This window comes from Ischnura elegans, chromosome 6 (assembly GCF_921293095.1).
Source record: "Ischnura elegans chromosome 6, ioIscEleg1.1, whole genome shotgun sequence".
Taxonomy (NCBI): Eukaryota; Metazoa; Arthropoda; class Insecta; order Odonata; family Coenagrionidae; genus Ischnura; species Ischnura elegans.
In genome coordinates this window covers 122884960-122907733 of record NC_060251.1, presented here as the reverse complement: position 1 = coordinate 122907733, position 22774 = coordinate 122884960, and the positions used below count along the sequence as shown (strand labels likewise).

The following is a 22774-nucleotide window of genomic DNA, read 5'->3' as shown; positions in this document are numbered from 1 at the left end:
GCTTCGGGATGTTGATGCATCAACATCCCGAACTATTCAGTACTGAAGTACTATAGTACTATTCAGTACTAAAAATGGTGATTCAAAATATTGTAGCAGCAATTCTTTTGAAAATTCTTGCATTTTAGTTGTCTTTTTTGTATTAATTCATTCGGTAAACGTGTGGTTAAAGGAGAAACTAGGAATAAGCTGCCAAGTTTATAGGATCGAATATTGCTTCTTAGCTTGCCCTATGGTGTATTACACGTCGGCTTTCATCATTTCAAATTATCTTATGCAATAGTTTAAAACAATAAAAATATCAGGCATACAAATATTTACGAGCCTATAGTAATTTGATTTCTCATGCAGAAATACCAAAAATTGGAAATGATTTGACCTAATAAGTTACATGGTATTTTATTATTTATTAATTTTAGGTGTGTGAGATTCACATCGCACCTTGTGATATCAGAAAATAATCTGTGGCCTTGGACGAGAAGACGAGGAGAAAATTCTTGCTGAATTGAAGTTACCCAGATTGGAGGAAGGTGCCATTGCTTCACTGTTACCTGTCGCCAAGAAGACAGACATTGTGGCAGAAGTGACATATTTGTGGATGTGGATTTGATTTGTGCAAGTTGGTGCAGTGATAGTGGATGTTTATCGGAGAAAGTATTGACGATAGTTTGTATGTATCGACCAGTCCTCTTTTAAATAATTTTCTATTCGAAAGAGAATAAGAGTAATTGTTTCGCTAAATTAGATGTGGGATAGAAGAGAAAATTGGAAATATTATTGTGGTTGACAATAGAAAATACATAATATATGTATTGTATTTCTGTGGGTTTTTTCTTTCCTGCCTCTTTAAAATTTCTTGCGGTGGTGACTTCATGCAAAGTAAGTATAAAATCGGAGGTGTGATCTAAGAGATAACATGTTTTATTTTACAAGTGTTTATGCTGGTGATTTGGCAGGACTTTCATATTTTTAATAGGTTGATACATTTACTGCAGTGACCTAGAGACTTTTACTCATCCCAAATAATTTTTCAAATACTTTAGCGCCTGATATGGGTAAGTTTTAGTAGCTGAGACTGAACTTTACATTAATTTTTGCTTGCATTTTGATGAATTCGATCATACTAATAGCAGATGTGTCAGCAATCCTGTTTCATCGGCAATTTTTATTTAAAACTTTTATTTCGTCAGGCTTTAGGGTAAGCTTTTTAATGCTCGTGGGTTATGTGATGTCTTATTTAGTGTCAAAATTAATAAGAATTTACTCTCATTAACATCTCAAGGTTTCCATGTAAGTACGAGCCACTTAAGAATTCTGGATGCTGGGGATGCGTGAATTAGCCGTGAGAATCTCATTTTTCGCAGAGTTATTTAAGTGGCCGAGTAAGTTTTGTAAGTTCTCAATGGGTAAATAATACTATATCATGAATTCTAATTACCATGAAAAACTCACAACCGACAAAAACTTTGTCGGTCGTGAGTCTTTCATGGTAATTAGAATTCATGATATGGTGTTATTTACCTATTGAGAACTTACAATTCATAATGATTCGTATCAAGGTTCTCGCTACGGTCGGTAGTTATCGATTGTGTTGCGTTCGATACATTTTTCGATCGTGCGAGTTACGATATAACTAATTTCGACCTAATCGATTGAGATTAGCCTGAGTGCCGTGTTCCTGCGCGCTTTGTATCCAATCGTACGTGCTTAGTAGCGGACATTCACATGCTGCGTACGCGCTTCGTCGACAGGCCGCGAATGGAATGTATCCATTGACGAAAAGCGACGGAGCGGCATAGTATCCCCTTAGTCAATGGGTACATACGAATTAGATACGGAGGGTTCTGTGCCGTCTGGGTAACTTCACAGTCTAAAATTAAAATTAGAGAAGATTGAGTAAAGTTTGAATACTTATGCATAAACCTACAGCAGTTACTTCAAGGGCTCATGGCCTAGTAAACTTGCCATCCAATTATTAAATAAATGAAAATTTTGCAGCAAACCTTTCATACATTACAAGTAGGCTGCATGTTGTCACAACAATATGCTTCTGTAACAAAATATTGCTACTCTTTTTGGCTCATAGCTTGGGATGGGGGATCTATTGTTTATGTAAAGACTATTTTTGCAAACCTTGTGTTAGAATATGTTTTAAGTGCTATCGTAACTAGACTTCATATCTTATCAACAGGCTTGTATTCTATTAAAGATTTAAGGAAAAGAGATGGGGTGCAAAGATATTAAATATAAGACACGGTCTCTGGCGTTATTTTGTGGAATTGCTTCATTGCAGAATAAATTAAATAACTTTGTTTTATTCCACACTTAATTTTAAATAGCATGACCCCGGTTCCAGCATCTAACGTTATCATCAGGTGAAAGCACCTGCTTTCACCTTATGATAGCATGAGATGCTGGAACCCGGGTCATGCTATTTAAAATAAAGTGTGGAATAAAACAAAGTTATTTAATTTATTCTATAAGATATTAAAGTTGCTGGGTTCAATTTATTAAAAAATCTGTTGAAAAACATATCTAATCAGAATGAAAGCATGAAATTTCAACTCTCAGTGGTGTTTATGGATACTATACTATACATGTGATCCATATTTTCTTTTATTCTCAGCCCATATATATGAAGCTTTCATTGAGCATGTTTGAAATATTTAGCTGAGTACTAAATTATACAAAGACAGTAGTGGATCCAGGATAGGGACAACAGGTGGAGGGTCTAGGTGAGGTTAAAATCCAGCTGTAGCGGGGGTCAGAAAAAAATCACCATTCCCTCTAGTGCAAATTGGATACCCAAGTGGAGTAAATTGGATAGCCCCCCTCCCCCCATAGATCCGCCTCTGTACAAAGATACACTTATTTATATAGCATTTGAAGAATTTATTTGTATCAAATGTAAAGCATAAGGATTCCATCATGATGACTCCTTCATTGCACCTGTCTTTTTGGGATGTGGGTTTTCAAAGGAATTATGTTGTTACCTGGTGTTACAGTAAATAATTTTTTTTTTACTACCCACTTCTGGAGTCATTCTTCCAAATACTGCACCAAGTAATCTCTGAATGCACCACATTGACATCACTCACTTATAATTAATGTATGTGCATCCCCTATACTAACGAGGGCTAGAAACGGTATAATGAAAGGGAAACAAAAATGACTACATGGTAGTCATCCCAGAGGATCGAGTGTTAATTCACTAACTGTATACAGCCATAATGTGCAGTGCTTACGAAACAAAGTACATTTACTTGACTCTCTTTGCTTAAATAATAAATATGACATCCTTTGTCTTAATGAGCATTGGCTTAAATCTCCTGAAGTCAACGTATACACTATTTCTGGCTACCAAATAGCAAGTGTATTCTGCAGGGAAGTTAACAAGAATGGTGGTGTGGCAATATATGTGAAAAGCAGCCTTTGTTTCTCTGTAATCGATGTATCTAGCTACTGTATGGAGCTTGACTTTGAGATGGTTGCAATCTACGTTAAAAAATATAGAGTAATTGTAGCTTCATTGTACCGCTCTCCCAATGGAGACTTCCAAGTTTTTTGTGATAAACTGTATCAAGCTCTAGAATTATTTCTGTGTAAAGGGAAGAATGTTAACATAATTTTATGTGGTGATCTCAATGTTGACATGTCTCTAGCCTCCAATAGTGCCGGTACATTGTCTAATCTTCTTAGCTCATTCAACCTTCACTGCTCTAACAATAAACCTACCAGACTTGCTGCATGCCTAGACAACATTATGACTGATCTGGATGTTGGGAAATATGATTTAAAGACAATTGATCCAATTTTCTCAGACCATTTAGCTCTGGCATTTGAGTTGCACGTTTCCTCATCTGACAGCACCTCTATAAAAGGCTCTCACTGTACTTTAGTCAGACCCATCACACCTGCTGGTGTTCTAAATCTTAAAAGTCTTCTATCTAATGTCAGCTGGTTCTCTCTTCTAAAACATAATGGGGAGGAAAATTTTAAACTCTTCTTCTCTGAATTTATGGGTCTTTTCAAGCTGTGTTTCCCAAAGAAGTTTATTAATACTTGTGCAAGAACACCTAAGAGGGCCTGTTTCACTCCTGCCATCCTCCAAATGAAGGAGAAACTTGTCTTGGTCCATAAGTCATATAGTTTGAATCGTAACAAACTTAATAAAGAACTCCTTACCAAAGCACAGAATGAATATAATATGCTTGTAACCCAAGCCAAAAGAGCAGCAAACCTTGAATACATTTCCAATTCTGGCAATAAACTTAAGGCAGCATGGACGGTCATTAAAAAAGAGGCTGGTATAACAAAAACTTCTCCTCATCTCTCAATCTCTCCAGATGACCTCAACAAATTCTTTATTGAAACAGTTGAGAACATTACTTCAACCACACCCTCTGATAACATTAAAGCTATGTCTCTGTTAAGCAAACACACAATTGATAAAAGGTACTTTAAGTGGAAATGGGTAACACCATATGAGATCTTTAAAGTACAGTGGAAGCCCCTTATAACGAGTACGGGATATAGCGACAAGCTCGAATTAGCGACAGCTACCCAAGGAACCATTTTAAACCCTATAATTTAAATGTAAAATAAATTCGTATTAGCGATAATGGCTCGATTCCTCTCTTGCGCCATTCGTAATTACGACAGGTTGACTTTTTGACCACGTGCCTCATCTCTGGAATTCAATGCTTTTAAAACGGCATTTTTTCCGCCAACGTCGACGTCTACATGTTCCGTATTCTCCTATTCTTCTTTCCTTAATAAATTTCTCGAGTACACATTTCATTGCTCTTTTGTCATCTCCCTCCCGCGCCTCCGCAGTGAGGTTAAAAATTATTCCGCCCGTCTGCTGGCACCATGGCTGGTAAACGCAAGTCCTTGGATTTAAAAACCAAAATGAGAATTATTGCAGATCGTGAAAGTGGAGAGTGTTCAAAGAGTGAAATAGCGAGGCGATTTGGAATTAATACATCGACATTGTTCACTATTTTAATGAAAAAAGAACAAATTCGTTCGAGAGTGCTTAAAGAAGTGCGTCCAAGCACTCAAAAACACCTGCGGCCCGGAGAGCATCCGCAGCTAGAAACTGCTCTTTTCACGTGGTTTTGCCAGCAAAGAGCCGCAGGGATTCCTATCACCGGCCCAATGATGAAGGCTAAAGCTGAGTATTTGTGTGAGAGGCTTGGTGAAGACAATTTTAAGTGCTCGGATGGATGGTTTGCACGATTTAAAAATAGGAAGGGGATATCCCTTCACAAACAATCCGGTGAATCATCAAGTGTTGACGTTAATGCTGTGGAAGGCTGGGCTCCGGTCCTTAAAGACTATTTGGACAATTAAAGCCCCTGCGATATTTACAACGCGGATGAGACGGGCATATATTTTAACCTTCTCCCGTACAAAACTCTCGCCACTCGAACGGACCCCTGCAAAGGAGGGAAGAAAAGTAAAGACCGCGTAACTGTTCTTTTATGCGCCAATATGGATGGTTCAGATAAGTTAAAACCGTTCGTGGTGGGGAAATCCGCCCATCCCCGATGTTTTAAGGGAGTTAATACTCTCCCTTGCACTTACGAAGCAAATTAAAATGTTTGGATGACGGCTGCTGTCTTCACGCAGTGGTTACGAGCGTTTGATGCCAGGATTGGTGGAAGGAATAAAAAAGTACTATTATTCATTGACAATTGCCCAGCCCACCCACCAATAGAACTAAGAAACGTTAAAATTGTGTTATTGCCGCCTAACACTACGAGCGTTCTTCAGTTCCAGTCAGCATTCCTATCAAAACGTGTGCGCTACTGCCGCTAGAGGTCTCTACGTCCGCTGATATTGCGTCTGATTGCGTGAATCTCTACGAAACATAAATATTGCTAACAGACAGACAAAGAGTGGACTTCATTTATAATTTGTCCTTCTATTTATTTGAAACAGTTTTTCACCCTTTCCACCGAAGATAATTGATATGACTAATATGCTTTTAGATGCCGTATTGCTGTTCGGTTTCATGATTCCGATAGCATTTGAGTCGGCTGTTTTGAAACACGATAGTAAACCATTCATACAGGCAGACTTGAAGCATAAGAAGATTACTTCCACCTTCATTCCGCCGTTAACCTGAAAAAGATAGAATTGCAATGCTCGTGTGGAACCCTAAAATTTTATCACGCTCCTTTCGTCACCCAATAGACCTCTGGACAAAATTTTAATTTGCCTTCAAATATGTTCTAAAAAATCAATAAGGATAAATATATACGTAAAACGTTTATTATATGTAATAATTTTCCATGGAATGTTTTTTAATCGCAAGAAAAGGAAGCTTTTTTCATCAGCAGACACTCCCACCTCAATACGTATTTCCATTGGCTGACGGAAATATGACGTCAGCTCATGCAACCATGCGGCGGTCCCATGAAATTCATGGGGGTTCGGCGTATTTGCAAGGTCTTCAGCACGGATCGGCACTTCGTTAGCGTTTCTCTTTGCGAAGTGTACATATTATCGCCGTGACGTGCTTTTCCGAAGAGTGAAAAAGTTACTAGGGATATTATTTTGCTTCTGTGGGCATCATGGATCCTGGTTTCGATAAGGGAGACGCGAGAAACTTGCCTAAAATTTCAATTGCCTCAATGTTTACATTCATAAGTAGAAATAGTAACTACATAAATTCTGAGACCCGGGGAGTGAAGATGGCTAGGTGAGTATATCGCCACGATTGGAAATTGATTTTCTTAGGGTATTAGTTGATGTTAACGTTTCTAAATCCTTTTTTCACATAGAGTCGGACGAGAAGAATACGGCGATGATGCTATAGGTTATGTGCAAGTTAAGCGTGATAAAAATTAATGCAACGTCCGTGCTCGTATTCGTAGGTTCGATTGAAGGCCTATGTTGTTGAAGCCCGTCTTTTGGAGGAGAGCGGCGAAAGCGAAGTTGTGACTCTTTCGTGTAAGGATTGCATAGCCAGTTTGGGTACGGAAGACTTTACTCTTAAGTGGTATTGTATCTTTTTTATTTGGCATTTTAAGGTAAACAAATTTTCCCGTTATTTATTTGTGTAGAACAACCTGATGAAATTTTTAAGCGGTGAAATCTCCGATTTAATAGACCTAGCAATTAGTATTTCCTGAAGTGTGGAAAATAAAATATGGAACTTCTTCGAAGTAGCCCACTTGCTCAAAATTTCATAATCGGATAAACAATATCCCTTTTTCTGTTGCTGTTCCTTACATTCTTTACCTGCAGCAAAAATATAGGAGATAAAACTATCCGCTTATTATTATTACATTTGTTACCTATCAAAGAGCTATAGGGTTCTACGGCACTTATTAATTTGGTTTTGAAATCATATATTCGAGTTACTCTGACATTGTTAACTCCAGTCTTTCCCTAGTTTCAAGAGAGAATTACTTCAGTTAATGATATTAGAGTTTTCTTAGTAAGTACCAATAAATCAAGAAACTGAAATTCGTCGGCACTTTTACATCCGAACAGTTCGTCGTTCACCGTCTTGGGGGACCGTGTGAAAATACTTATTTGAGGCATTTCCACTAGTATTACTGCACATAGGCACAATGCAGTACTTATAGCTGCGCTTCGACAAATCGACGAAATACGTACGACAACAAAAACGGCGTAATATCCACAATATCACTAATTATTTACCTCCTCTACAGTAATGCGCACGAACGCGAACAACACTATTGCATGAGCTGACGTCATTCAAGATGGCAGTGGTGCGAATTACGTTCTTCTTGCATGGCAAGTGACAGCTATTTTAAATGCTCGAAATAAAAAAATGCAAGATTATACGGCCAAAGTGTTATACCACTTAGGTTAATATTTACACGTACTTTTCAGAAAGGTCTTTACCTTGATAGGTGTCCAGAGGGCAGCAGCCACCCATCATTTTCATTACTACTCGGAAAGATAGAAGGTATGAATTTTTGAACAGATTCCGAAGTTTTAGCATTTAATAGTCTGATGCACCGCCATAACTGGTAGTTATGTCATGTATATTTGGAGCATCCAAGTAATAAGGATAATAACAGCTCATAATGCACAGTTCAGTAACGAGTGAGTCTGAAGCTGGCACTTTTAAAATCGACTTCTTAATGCCTCGGCATATAGCATCCTGCATAATTACATATGATTTGATCATAGATTGCAAGTGAATATGATCATTAGTGAATTAAATGTTCAAAATAATGATTTAAAACGGCTATCATGCTGCAATTTTCGCCTCTCGGCAGAAACAGCTGTGGTGACGCCTGATGAGTGATTTTTTTGTGACGATGTAATTGCATTCGGTAACAACGACAACTCACTATAGCGACAGATTTCTCTGTTCCCAACAGCTGTCGTTATAAGGGGCTTCCACTGTAATAAAATCTCTTAAAAACTCAAGCAGCAAAGACATTTATGGCCTCTCAAATAACCTCTTAAAGACCTTAAATGAATCTCTCATTGAGCCTCTCAGTATAATAATCAATACTTGTCTTCAATCTGGTGTCTTTCCGCATCATCTTAAATACTCCAAAGTAACTCCTGTATACAAAAAAGGCCCTAAAGAAGATCCTAACTCATATCGCCCTATTTCTGTCATACCAATCATTGGTAAAGTCTTTGAGGTAATTATTAAATCTCAGCTATATGACTATTTAGAAAGTAATGGTTTCTTCAGTTCATCTCAGTATGGTTTCCGTAAAGGTAAAACCACCACAAAAGCTCTACAATTTATCACCAATATTATCCACAACTCTTTTGAAGATCAATCATCAGTGGCTTTAACCCTATGTGATCTCACCAAGGCTTTTGATTGTGTCTCTCACTCCATATTACTTGAAAAATTAAAATACTATGGTATCTCAGGAGTTGAGTTGTCTCTTTTCCGATCATATCTAGTTAATCGTCAACAATTTGTTGAAATGGAGGGAGTGCAGTCCTCCTCCCTCCCTACCCAATACGGTGTTCCCCAGGGGTCTGTCCTGGGACCCATTTTATTCTTAGTAATGATCAATGATCTACCATGCAGTATACCTTCAAAATCCATTCTTTATGCTGATGATACGACCTTAATAGATGTCTGCAAAACTACTACCTATGCTGCTCAAAGTGCAGACAATCATCTAGTATTGGCCAATGATTGGTTTAGATTCAATGGCTTTATACTTAACATAGAAAAAACTCAAAAGCTTATCTGTAACCTGAAGCCTGCCAACAAAGTCAAGCCAACAAAGTTACTTGGGTTTTATCTGGACTCTAAACTCAGTTGGAGCTATCACACCACTGAGGTTAATAAAAAGCTTTCCAAAGCTCTCTTTATTTTAAGAAAGCTAAGTCCGATAGTCCCTTCTGATTATATGCAATCTACCTATCATCATATTATGCTTTTTTTAACAGCCACATAGATTACGGCCTAGAAATATATGGGGTAGTGCCCCTGATATAAAATCAGTGTTTCTTTTGCAAAAAAAGGCAGTTAGAATACTAACTAATTCTCCATCTCGTGAACACTGTCGCCCACTATTTATTAGATTGAACATTTTAACTATTTACAGTATGTACGTGTACAGAGTTTTACTATATATGAAAGAAAACCTTGATATTTTCCCTATAAGAAGTACAACTCATAACCATAGCCTAAGAAATAAGAATTCCTTATCACTAAATCAGTGCAGATTAACCAAAACCCAATTCTCCATACATAATTTAGGTATCAAGCTATTTACCATCTCCCTATCTCAGCCAGAATGGCTAGCTTGACCAAATTCAAGAGTGTGATTCACTCATGGCTAGCCTCACAGCCATTGTATTCTGTCAGTGAATATTTTACTCTTAACACATGTGATATTGTATTCTAATATATTCATATACTTTCTATTATATTTCATTTATTTTTATTATTTTTATTAATTGTACACTGCCTATGAACTGCGACTATCTTTTCTTGTACATTCTATATGTATGTGCAATTGAATTTCATCTGTGACGAGGTCTGTGTATCTAATGAATACTATTGACCAATAAAGATTATTATTATTATTATTATCATAAATGCGATAATATGAATTCCTCAAACAATTTTATCGCACCATGTTCTATTTATGAAGTGATTATAGAAGCAATTTCCCTCACATCCACTCCACTTTCATAAATCTATTAAGAAAATTTGCCTTTAGTGACAATGATCATAGACTGATTCTCATTACATGCATTGCAGCTATGCATGTTAAAATATATCTCTAGCAATGCAGATCAGAGCGAGACAGATAGGGAATAAATAAAAAGAGGAGAATCACAGGGAAAATCACAGCACCAAAGTGCAAATAGAAGTCTGATTAAGAGATATGGAGTAAGGTTTAGTATGAAACTGGTATTTTTGACCCAGAAGAAGGATAAGAATAGAGGTAAAGAGGAATGTATAGATAAGATTGACATAGGAAAAGAAAGTAGGGAGTGCTAGACCTGATAATGAGGCAAGGGAATTATTGCAGGAGATAAATTAGATATAAATGATGAAGATGAAGTGTGCATCAAGCTTGAAATGCTGACAACAGTGATTAAGGTAAGGATTTTGAGTAACAAGCAAGGGCAGGGAGACAATGGTTCTGGAATTAATGGAAGAACTATGTATGTTACAAAGAACTATGTCAACCTTAATGAGTAGATCACTTTAACAGTATGTAATGGAATGAGATATCTAGTCATACATTGTTATAAGTGTTGAAGATATTATAGCTAATGGATTTTTGAACTTTTGCACTCATTAGTGATAGTCCAATGGATGGAAAATGAAAAAATTAATAAAAGCTATGTATGGGATTGAAATCCCAAGAAACTAACATGTGTACCAGATACGTGATGTAAAATGACTGTTATAGGAATATGTCTTCACTTATCCTTTTGAAACTTATTAAACATATTAGTTAGTTAAATGTCGACAAGTAGTAGTAAAGGTTAATATTTTAGGAAGAAACCACGCCAAGAATTCCATTCAAGACTTTGAAAGAGTTATTAGTAAAATTAGATATTCCAATATTTCCACTGAGTTTATTACGATAAAACTCAGTAGAAATATTGCAAAGTCTAATTTTACTAATATGAAGAACTTCCACCATATCTTGCCCAACATCATACGACATACTTTGAAAGAGCTTATTGATGAAAAATTTTCAGTGGTCACTGATGAGCATGGAAAATAATGGGTGGTGAATGCAGTCATTTCCTGTAAATTCAGCCTCATTAGCAAATACATAGGTACACGGACAACAGCTTCCCCCAATTGCCAGAGTAGCCCAGCTGGCTCAATATTATAAGAAATACAACTGACCCTGATTGTTTCGAACATTCCATTAGCAGACAAGGATTGAGAACCTTAATATAATATTTCTTTGATTAATCTGGCTTTGATGTTCTATGATTCTTCAGGTGTAAGGGTCCAAATTCTCTCCTTGAATTAAGGCTCAACTGTGTGGAATAAAATCAAACCTTTTCAGGATAAAGTATCAATTTGTTTACTTTCACTATATTAAAATATTCAAACCTGAAATAAGATAACTAAGTATTGGTAACCAAACTGGCATTCTTATATATTAATCTGAGGTATCTAGATAGGCACCACTGATTCTATGACTCTGAAGCTACTTTTGATGGAAGAAAATTTTCTAGGAGGTTTTAACAGTAGTACATAACCTGTGTTTGGCTACGAACAACACTAAGGTTATGAAGTTACTATTTTTTCCGTTGAAGGCAATATATTATAACAGAAAATTTTCACAGAAGGGAAGACTTCTCTTGCTTAAAGTGCCTTTCTAAGTCTTTTTCCATCAAAAGGATGAGAGGTCATTACTTTAGTCACAAAAGGTACAATAATTAGTAAACTTCAACACTCTAAATGCTCATTTGCCAAACGAGTTCATTTATAATTAATATGTCCAACCATCTTATGAGGAAATCAGTCATTCTTACTTTTTTTACCCACACGAGCTGTATTGACTGCATCAATTTGCATTTCTCAACTTCCAAGGGAAACTCAAACAGCATCTACTATAAACTACGTACGAAATGTGCTAATTCCTTTCTTTTTCAAGCAATCTTTCACTAGCCCCACTCATTCCCATATATTTATCACCAATAAATACCAAGCCGTATGCCACATATAGTTATTGGATTTACCTGCAATTTATATTTTAGCACTTTGACAAACATATCCTTGGGAAAAGGCATTACGAAAACATTTTTACAGCTTACCCCCTTTCACTTCATAACATATATCCTCACAATTAATTATGAATTCTATAGTTACATCTCATGCTAGTAAATCAGAATGCAAATAGTAGGTACGATCTTTTTCTCACTTTCGATTGCCAATTCGAAACTTGGCTGTTCTTCTAATTCAAGATGTCTTCGTAAACACAGTCACATTTTGAATTCGTTGATGAAGTCAGCAAAACCAACTAATAATGGATTTCTAAACCTACACTCCTGTTTCACCTCCTATCTTTCCTCTCGGCTGGCACAAATCATAACAAACGCCTCCTTCGGCACAAATATTGCAAAACTTCAACATTTTCAGGGGTTGAGCACACGATCTCCGACTGCAGTCCACCAAATAGACAATCATTTATTGGATGGTGATTATTATCAAAGTTGAGAGGCTTGTAAGGATCTAGTAGCGTATAACCGTAGCCACCGATACGGTATAACCCACTTAAGATCCCATCTATTGAATTACGTAGAACGACAAGACGGGTTAAACAACACACAGGTTGTATGCTGAGCATTTGAATAACAATTAAACTAATTGGGATCAAAAATATTACATAATAATGGTGTATGGCTGTAATTAAAACACGAGTCGTTCTCTCACCAATTCTTTCGCCAAGTCGCTAGAGCGACTTCACTGTCGTCGCTAGCAAAATTCGCTCTTGGCAAATGTTTACATTCGATAATTGCTCGCCAGACAGAACGAGAATAACTTTTTCGTCGCCAGAGGAACGAAGCGAAGCGTATCTGGCAAAATAGCTAACGAATGAAAACGAGAATACGAATTCAGTCACAGTTCTCCAATTTTTTCGACAAATCACGGTTGCTATAGCCAGAAAGAACCAGAATAGACCCCCAGAGGCCAGAGGTGATGCCCTATAGCGGAACATAATGCCCCGTACTTGGTGGTGGGTGGAGTGGGATCATCAGTGGCAGCCTTGAGTCTCCTCTTCAGCATCTGCATTCCATTTGTGGTTCTGGGTGATTAGGTGCACTGAACTTGTGAAATATCCCACGGTCATGGCAATATTTTAAGAACTCTTCACTCCTGAAGATGCTAGCATTGTCCGTAACCATTACGGAAGGGTAGCCATGTACCGAAAAGATTCCTTCCAGTGTAACAATTGTGGCAGCAGAGGATGAAGCGTCACAAATCATGCGGACTTCTGCCCACCTCGACCTTGCCTGGAAAAAATGGACCCACACCTGGAAAAAATGGCTCACAAATGGCCCTGCAAAGTTGATATGCACCCTCTCCTGATTCTCATCAGTCTGATCCCAGGGATGAATCTGCACTTTCTGAGGACTGTGGTGGACCTCTGCACAGGGCTCACAACCCTTCACAAGACGCTCTATGTCTTTGTCGAAGCCTTCCCAATACACATATCTACTGGCAAGCTGCTTCATCTGCGTGACTCCCAAATGTGACATATGAAGCTCTTTAAGAATTTGTGAGAATTGAAGAGACTATGGAATTACTGCACGATCAGAGCGGAAGAGCATGTAGCCAGAGATAGTGCATGGGCTAACCTTGCGGCTTGTCTTGAGCTCCTGTAGAAGCGCTTGCAACTCTGGATCCTTTGAGGTTTCCTCAGCAACAATATCTGCAGTGATTGATGAGCTGGAGTTTTGGAGCAGGGTTTCAGCATGCAGAGCGTTGATTTCTTGATCGACTGAGATCTCTAGAGAATGACTAGATGAAGAGGCTGGGGTGGGATATAAACAGTCTACATTCTCATTCTCTCTCCCCTTCTTGAATCCAACTGTGTAATGAAGACCACTGAGAAAAGATGCATACCTCAGTAAAAACGCAAAGAGTTCATCTGTGGTAGTGGACGATGTGGGTGAAAAATCCTCGAAAGTGGCTGATTATCTGTGATGAGAATGAAATGCTTTCCAAAAACGTAGTTGAAGAAGTGAGTTGTTGCATATACGATGGGCAATGCCTCTCTATCTAGCTGACTATAATTAGACTCCGCCTGCGTCAGAGCTCGTGAGGCATGAGCGATTGGGTGCTCATGACCATCAATTTCGTGGCTGAGCAATGTAGCTATCCAGTTGGCAAGGCATCAGTTGTGAGTATGACTTGCTTTAATGGATCAAACGGAATGAGTAGCCTATCCGAGCACAACTCTGATTTGAGATTTACAAAGGCAGCTTCTTCAGCAATAGACTAAACAAAGCGTTCACCCATTCTTAGCAAGCAGCGTAGCGGATAGGACTTTGAAGAGAAATCTGAAATAATATGTGACTAAGCTCCTCAAATCACCCACATCCTTTGGTCGTGGCTTTTGAGAAACTGCTTGAATTTTAGCTGGGCACTTTTGAATCTGATTGTGCAGCACTACATTGATCAAGATAACTGATGCTTTCCTTGAAGAATGAACATTTGGCACCGTTGAGGTGAAGATCATTTTCTTTGAGGCGTTCCAAACATGCAATTAGATTTCTGGTACATTCTTCAATATCTGAGCCATGACAGAGAATGTCGTCGAAGTGTGCCTCAACCATTGATAAGCCATTCAACAATTGACCTAGGATGCGATTGAACTCCACTAGAGCGGTCTTAACCCATTTATGCCTAGTGTTCCATTTTTGGAACACCTGACGCGACTTTCTAATTTAATTACTACGACTCATTATACAGCAATATGCCACGGTTTTTCTTTCTGACCCTCTTTATAAAGATACATTTTATTACGGGGCGCAAAGAATTAGTCAGTTTTGCCAACCCATCGCGGTCATTGTGTTGATAAATATTGGTCTTTTTTTTTCAAGGCAGTTTCTCTGAGACCATCTCAAATGTTATATTAATAACTATTTGCCATTATGTCCAAATTTTGTAAATTGTTCCCTGCATGTTCAGTAATAGATAACCTATAGTGTTATAGGAAGAAAATTTTGAAACAATGTATTTTGTTTTAGTTATAAGCTTTTATTTAACAGTGTTCCATTTTTGGAACACTAGGCAAATCCACTACTATCATGTGTGCATTCAGGCGCACTGAAATATTCACTTTAATTTAAAAAAAAGTCAGCAATTAGATTTTATGCGACAGAGGGAAACTATGATATGTCTTGGCTATAATCAAATTCCATTTCAGTGAAAGAAAAAATACATCGATATCTGATCAATTATGAACAGAGAGATGAAAACATATGAGTCACCCTGTGCACTCTTCCATTCGGGACCAAGCCCCCTGGGTCATATTGGCATCGTGAGCATTAATCAGTGAGCGAAGCGCGGCTGCTTGCACCCAATATGCATCTCCTTTTCTTTTTAGCAGAAAGTTTATCGTAAGTGTTTGGGATACGCACTTGTCCTGCCCCCCCCCCCCCCCCCCCCCCCTTCTGCCGTATCGGCCATTAGAGTAATGCTTATATTCCTTTCCCTCTCCGTGTCTGAAGGCTGATGATGATGATGACTATACACAGTGAATGATCATGCTGAATGATGATGACTTCTCCGTTACACACGGGAATGAAATCATTCGCCGTGTATAGCGGAAAAATTCGCGAATGAACCGCCATGCGCATGATCATTCAGTGAATACTAGAACATGTTCTATTTTACTCGCATCATCCTATATCATAGATCTCTTGATCACTCAATACGATCATTAGCATGTTCATTCACCATGTATAGCCGTCTTAGCAATGGGAATTTTAGCCTTTTAGTTGTGCGCAAATGGAAGAAAAGCGATATGACTGCCCAGTCAGTAGGAGGTAGAGTTTCAGAAGAACAAATCACAAAAATGAAAACCCCTACAGAATATTTAGGACTCCTTTAGGGAACTGAAGTGATTGATATGATTATCAAATATTCCAATTTATATGCTGCAAGTAAGGGCGTAAACCTTGAACTGACTGTCAGTGATTTTCGGGAATGATTTTCCTGAGTGGCTACGTCTCTGCTCCAAGACGGCGTATGTTTTTGAAGCAAAGACCAGATTCGCATAATTCTCTAGCTACTGATGCAATGAGACGTTACCGATTTCAAACCATATTTTTAAATTTGCATGTTGCTGACAATTCTAACTTGAACCATATGGACAAGTTTTCCAAGCTGTGACCTCTCATAGAGCAACTGAATATTTGCTGGTTTCAGCCTTATCAAGGAAAAAACCCGGACACTCAATACCAAGAATATGGTGTAGGTGCTTCAATTGTTTTGAAATTTACTGAGGCACTCACAACGCAGCATCCTGGTAAATACCATTTTTTGTTTGACAACTTTTTCACAAAAATTTCACTCCTTGCTAAACTTCATTCAATGGGCCATCAAGAAACAAGTACAGCAAGAAAAGATCACATTGACAAACCTCCTTTAATACCGAATGCTACCCTAAAGGAAAAAAAAGATGAGGGCACATTTGATTACCGAATCGATAGTAAAGGCAATATTGTTTGCAGATGGAATGATAACAGTTATGTGACTAATGCATCTTCTGGTGACGGTATCAATCCTTTGCAACGGGTCAGTCGTTATTCTCAAAATCAGAAAAAAAGATAAAAGTTACTCAGTCAAATTTAATCAAGGTCTATAATCAGTGTATGGGAGGAGTGGACAGAGCTGATGAAAATATTGACAAGTATCTGTGGAAAGAAATGGTACTAGTGCCCTCTGTTATTCTGCTTTGAGCTGGCTTTACAAAATGCTTGGCAATTGCATAAAATAAGCGATGGGAAGCCAATTTATCTACTTTAATTTCATCGCCGTGTTGCTACATATTCACTATGTAGACATATGTTAATACTGCAGAGCCTGGTAGGAAAAGGAGACCATTCATGAAGACCATCCATATAACCTTGACTCACGTCAAGAAGGCATGAATCATACGATTGTAAAGCAAGAAAAGCAAACTTGTTGTGTCCACTGTCACAAAAATATCACTTAACAATGTAAAAAATGCAATGCATCCTTTCATGTTAGGTGTTCACCTGAGAATCACTCTTAATCGTGAGTTAATAAATGACTGAATCAAATGATTTGCATGTTATCATTAAGTACGTCATAGTAGTGGATTTGCCTAGTGTTCCATTTTTGGAACACCTCGTAATTAATAATTGGCAAGAGATACATTGATTTTTCTATCAGATATTGTTTTCATACGTATTTTTATCTATAATATGTAAAAACCAGGGTAAAATTCGCATTTTTCAAACCTTCAGCATAAATGGGTTAATCCTGAAGCTGAGGCAGTTCATTCCGAATGTGCCTTTATGAATTAAAATTGTTTGAATCTTGCTCCCTTCTTAATTGACACTTAAATGCAGGTAAGCCTCGTATGAGTCCAATTTGCAAAAGCACTTGGAACGTCTGAGACTGTGGAGAACGTAGTCTATTCTGCGGATGGGATAATATGAGGCAACGAGTCTAGAATTCACCCCACATTTATAATCTACACATAGCCTCACTTCTCCGTAGTGCTTAGGTATTAAGACGAGTGGCGATCCCTAGTCACTTGATACTCAAATGAGAGAGAGATGACTCCTTATGTTTCCTATGTGGATCCCTCTCTTTTTCAACTCTCTCTCGCTCTCTCTCAATGAAAAAAGAACATCTTGTTCACGGGTAAAAATGGGTTTTATACCTTCTCTAAGTTGATGATGTACTTTGATGTTCGGAACACATCCGATTCTTTTTTCCAAAATGTGCTCATATTTCTTGTCGATGTCTTCAAGTGATGTGACTACTTTCACGTTGACTGTGCTAAGAAATGATTTTTCATGGCTATCTATTTTGATTACGCTAAAGCCAAGTCCACGAATATACATGTGTCTGAGCAAAGTGTCATGCCCTGCTGGCACTATAAATACATCAGCATCCATTGAATCCCTTTTGTAGGCAACTGAGACAGTGACTTTGCCTTTGGGCTTAATGATGTGGTCTCAGTAAGAGCGGAAAGAGACTGATGTCAGTTGAAGAGGTACATTGAGTCCAAGTTTGTTGAAAGCGGTTTCTGAGAGCAAAGAGTAACGTGCACCTGAATCCACTTCCTAAGACTGCGGCTTGTTGTTGAGAGTGACGGTTACGATGTATTTATTGGTGCCTCGTACAACTTCGTACAAATCCTTGGTGCCTTCGATGCGAGTGATACCATATTTGTTATTTGAGTAGCAATCTTCTTCCTGTTCTTGAGAGCGTTGAGACGTGGAGTGTTGGTCTTCGATTTACGGAGCAGGGTGGAGATGCAGGCTTTAGAAATGTGACCGATTTTCCCACAGAAATGCACTTTAGAGATTCGCAAATTGTTCTGCAATTATGAGATTTATGGTTTGAGCGACCACACTTGAGGCAAATACCATCGAGACCTAATGACCAATAGTCCACATGCCCCCTAGAATTGTGGGAATGGGAAAAATGACGTGGATCAGACCTGGACTCACGGTGATCATCTTGAGACTTGGAACTCAGGTGACGGCGACGTTTTCCTTCTTGACAACGATAAATCTTATTTGTACATATCTGCGGCTTGATCCGGTGTCTTCTCTGGCAATTTACTCAACTGTCCCGATTCGAATCAAGATGCTTCTAGTGCTGTCGCTTTCGTCAGAATTCCGTCAAAATCCTTGAGGTTTGTCTCTCGCAGCATCGCTTCTCGTACCCAGCTGTCCTTCAGGCCTCTGATAAACTGAGCACCGAGGTATATATCAGCTATTGAAAACTTATTTTTGCACGTGGTATCAGGACAAGTAGTGTAGAAATCACAGTCTTTCAAATTTCCCTTCAGCGATGCAACAAAATCCGAGATTGATAGATGCGGCTGTTGAGTGATGCTGAGAAAGTGATCAACAAATACTGAGAGAATGCAACCCGCGTGCCACCAAAATTGTCAGACTGGGGAGGTGCACGCTCACTCTTAGTGCGATATATCGAGAACCAAACGGCAAAAATGAAAAAATTTGAGGTGATACTCTGAAAATGTCCAATGAGTCACTGTAGAGGACAAAAAAGTGACAGAATACCGTACAAGCATGTGTAAGAGCATGCGCACCCCTATTTTGCGCATCGGAGCTAAAGAAAAATAACTTTTTATCCTATCGCGCGGTGTTGCAGACTTATGCCTGGACTTTCGACAGTCATCACAATTTCCACTTTCAATGTTAATAATTCACACGGCATTTTTCAGCTAAATTTACACGATATGTATGGTGCTCGGAGATGAGTAGGTAGATTCTCTTGTAGTCTTAACCTTATGATGCGTACTAGGGACGGTCGGATCGGATAACTTAGATCCAAATATCCACGAATAATGCCCTTCACCTTAATGTACTTCGGATCCAAATTCGTCGAAGAAATTGAATCTGCATCTGAAATTTTCAATCATTGCTTTCGTGAATGCAACATCCCATAAGAGGGAATAGAAAGAGTTTCGATCCTCTCTTCGCATATGCCGTTGTGCTATAATGCTTGTCCTACTCAAGTGCAATGTTTTTTAAAGCTCTCGTAGGAATATTGCAATAGAATTTCAGCGGTGAAACATTTTAAATCTAAACACAACAGGCACATAGCGTGAATCTTCCCAAGAGATTGGACAACAATCGGGGAAATCCCAGCTCCGTTAGAAAATAACCATGGCGTAGATTTCACAAAATCAACCCCGGTCCTCCATCAGCCCATGCCTATGACATTTTTTTTTCCTTTCTGAGACCCCACGGGCCATAAATTACTTGCCTCAAAGGAAAATATTACGTTACACAGGAACAATCGAAACTTGTTCCGTCCCTTCCCCTCTCACCAACTGACCTTGATCAATCTCCCAGTTTCTGAGGGCCAAATGCTAGGTGAGTCACCTACTGAGCCCAAAGATATCTCGATATCTTTCAATAATTGTATGACACACACGAGGTTCAAAAAAAGAAAGATCTAACGCGACGCATATCTGACACAATTTAAGTTTTTTTTAAGAACTAATTGATTGATTGATATCCCTATCTTCCCAATGTTAAAACGCTCTCGTATAACGCAAATTCGTATAGCGCAAAGACCCCAAGGAACGCATCCCTTGCGCTATACGAGACATGGGTGTAATTGCCAACAGTTAGTTGGCAGGGTAAAATTCAAATGCTGACCCTGGCCCCTTTATCTTAGTCTAGGAAAAGGATTATTAGTGAATTTTGTATATCAGACCACACTGTGAGACAGTCAAAAAAGTTACTTGATGAGAAGGGAATTCCTGCTATGCCATCGCCATGTACTGGGAAACCACGTCTAAACTCCACAGAAGAGCTGGAGAAAAATTTTTACCAGCTTGACAAGAATCCTAGACAGATTCCTGGAGTCAAAGATAAAGTCAATGTGAGTAAGAATGAGTAGGTATATGGAGAAGAGGTTGATTTTATATAACCTCAAGAAACTTTATTTGCTCTTCAAAGAGCAATATCCACAAGAAAAAATTGGGTTCTCCAAATTTTGTTCACTTCAGCCAAAATGGTATGTGATGGATGGTGCTTCTAGGACTCATTCACTTTGTGTTTGTGTCATACATCAAAATGTGAAACTGCTAATTAGTGCCTTGCAATTGAAGGAAACATAAGAAGTTGATCGCTATCATCATCTGTGACAAAAACAATACAGATTGTATGCTAAGAAAATGTTTTTACTATCCAGATCCTTCCAGGCTAAAGGGTATCATCATTTATAAATTTTGTGAATATGACCCTTCTGATAAAGTGAAATACAGGCAGTGGGTTTCCACTGATAGAACAGAACTTCAGTTGTTTACATCATCCATTGATGAACTCTTGGACATTCTATGCCTCAAAATGAATAAACTGATACCACATTATTACGTCACCTAAGAACAATCCTAGTTTTTTAAAATAAGAAAAGAAACCCTCAGTCATGAAAAGGCAGCTATCGTAATGGATTTTAGAGAAAAATTTTCATTTTTAATTCAGGATGAAGTTCAAAAATATCAATGGACCAATCTCTCATGCATCATACACCCTTGCTTGATTTACCAGAAGAAAGATGGTGCACTCACTACCTCATCTCATTGTTTCATATTTGATGACCTTAACTATAATGTGGCCTTGGTTATGGAAGTGCAACGTCACCTAGTAAAATTTTTAAAGAGAAATTCGCCTATGATCCAAGAGGTTCAGTACTTCACAGATGGATGTGCTGGGCAATATAAAAACTGCAAGTCTTTTATAAATTTGTGCCATTATTGTAATGACTATGGAATGAATGCAACCCGGTCTATTTTTCCAGAAGCCATGGAGAGTCCTCTTGTGATGGTATAGGTGGTACCATTAAACGAATGGCACAGCAAATAACAAACAGCACCGGGATGCATGAATTCTGTAGAGATAATATGAAAAACATCAAAATCCATTACATTAAGTTTAGTGATGTGGCTTGGTCACGTAGAAAACTTCTTGAAAGATCCACCAAGGCAAAAACAATTCCAGGAACAAGAAATTTCCATCATTTTGTGCTTTTATCAGATAAAAAAGTCGCTGCGAAGTTCACTGGCCTGGATGATGAGTACAGCATTATATTTGATTTTTGTTCTGAAACAGTGGATTTCCCAGATAATTTGGCTGTTGGTTCATATGCAGTGTGTATTTATAGCAGGAAGTGGTACATTGCAGCAATGAAAGCTCTCAACCATGAAGATGGTGATATTTCAGTTAAATTCATGACACCTAAAGGGCCCTCACCTTCATTCCCTTGGCCAGAGAGATATTATGCTTGCTAAGTGCCACAAGGACACTTATTGTGTGTGCTTAATTCTCATGCAACCACAAGCTCTAGGAGGTCATACTACTTCTTGAGGGAGGAAGTGAACAATATTTAAAAAAAATATTTAAACTTCGTGAAAAACAATGAGACATCTTAGCATGTGGTCAGCCAGTTAAAAAAGAAGGCTCACTTTCAAATCAATTGTAAGGTCGTTAATTTAATTTTACTGTTTTTGCCTAAATTTCCAATGATATAGAATGACTAAATGAAACATTGAAAATAAGCATTAGGATGAAGTACCTGAGAAATTTCTCAATTCAAATGATTTGATGACGGTTCACTTTGACATTTGATAATGTACATTCCTGTGATGTCAATACATCTGGATATGAAATGTATTTGGTCTTTGGACTCAGATTAAAAGATATGTAGAATGTAGTAGTGTACAATGGATCATGCAGTTTTTTTTTTTTAACTCCCTCTGCTCGAATAGTTCTGATAGCACGAAATTAGCAGTAAGTGGGGGAGTACATTCACATGATTGCCTTTGTGTTTCCTACTCTAAGAACCAGTAGCATACACTATAATGAGATAATGCATGATCTGATATTGTTTAACCCTTTCGCATCCGCGCCTGACGCGCTTTTCTCTGCAGTAGTGGCGCATAGCTGATGTGGGTTAGCTCAGTGGTGAGGTACTTGCGCTCACTTTTTCGTAGCTAGCTCAGCTAAATTAAAACTTAGAATAATGATTTATGTATCACAATAATCCTTTGACTCAGGGCTTTTGCCCTGATATAAT

General features: G+C 38.2%; 1 protein-coding gene across 1 annotated transcript in view; it reads right to left on the bottom strand.

The window, feature by feature from the left end:
- Nucleotides 1-22774, bottom strand: part of LOC124161476 — a 174027-nt gene that overhangs the window by 22957 nt on the left and 128296 nt on the right. The gene's annotated exons all lie outside the window — the stretch shown is intronic.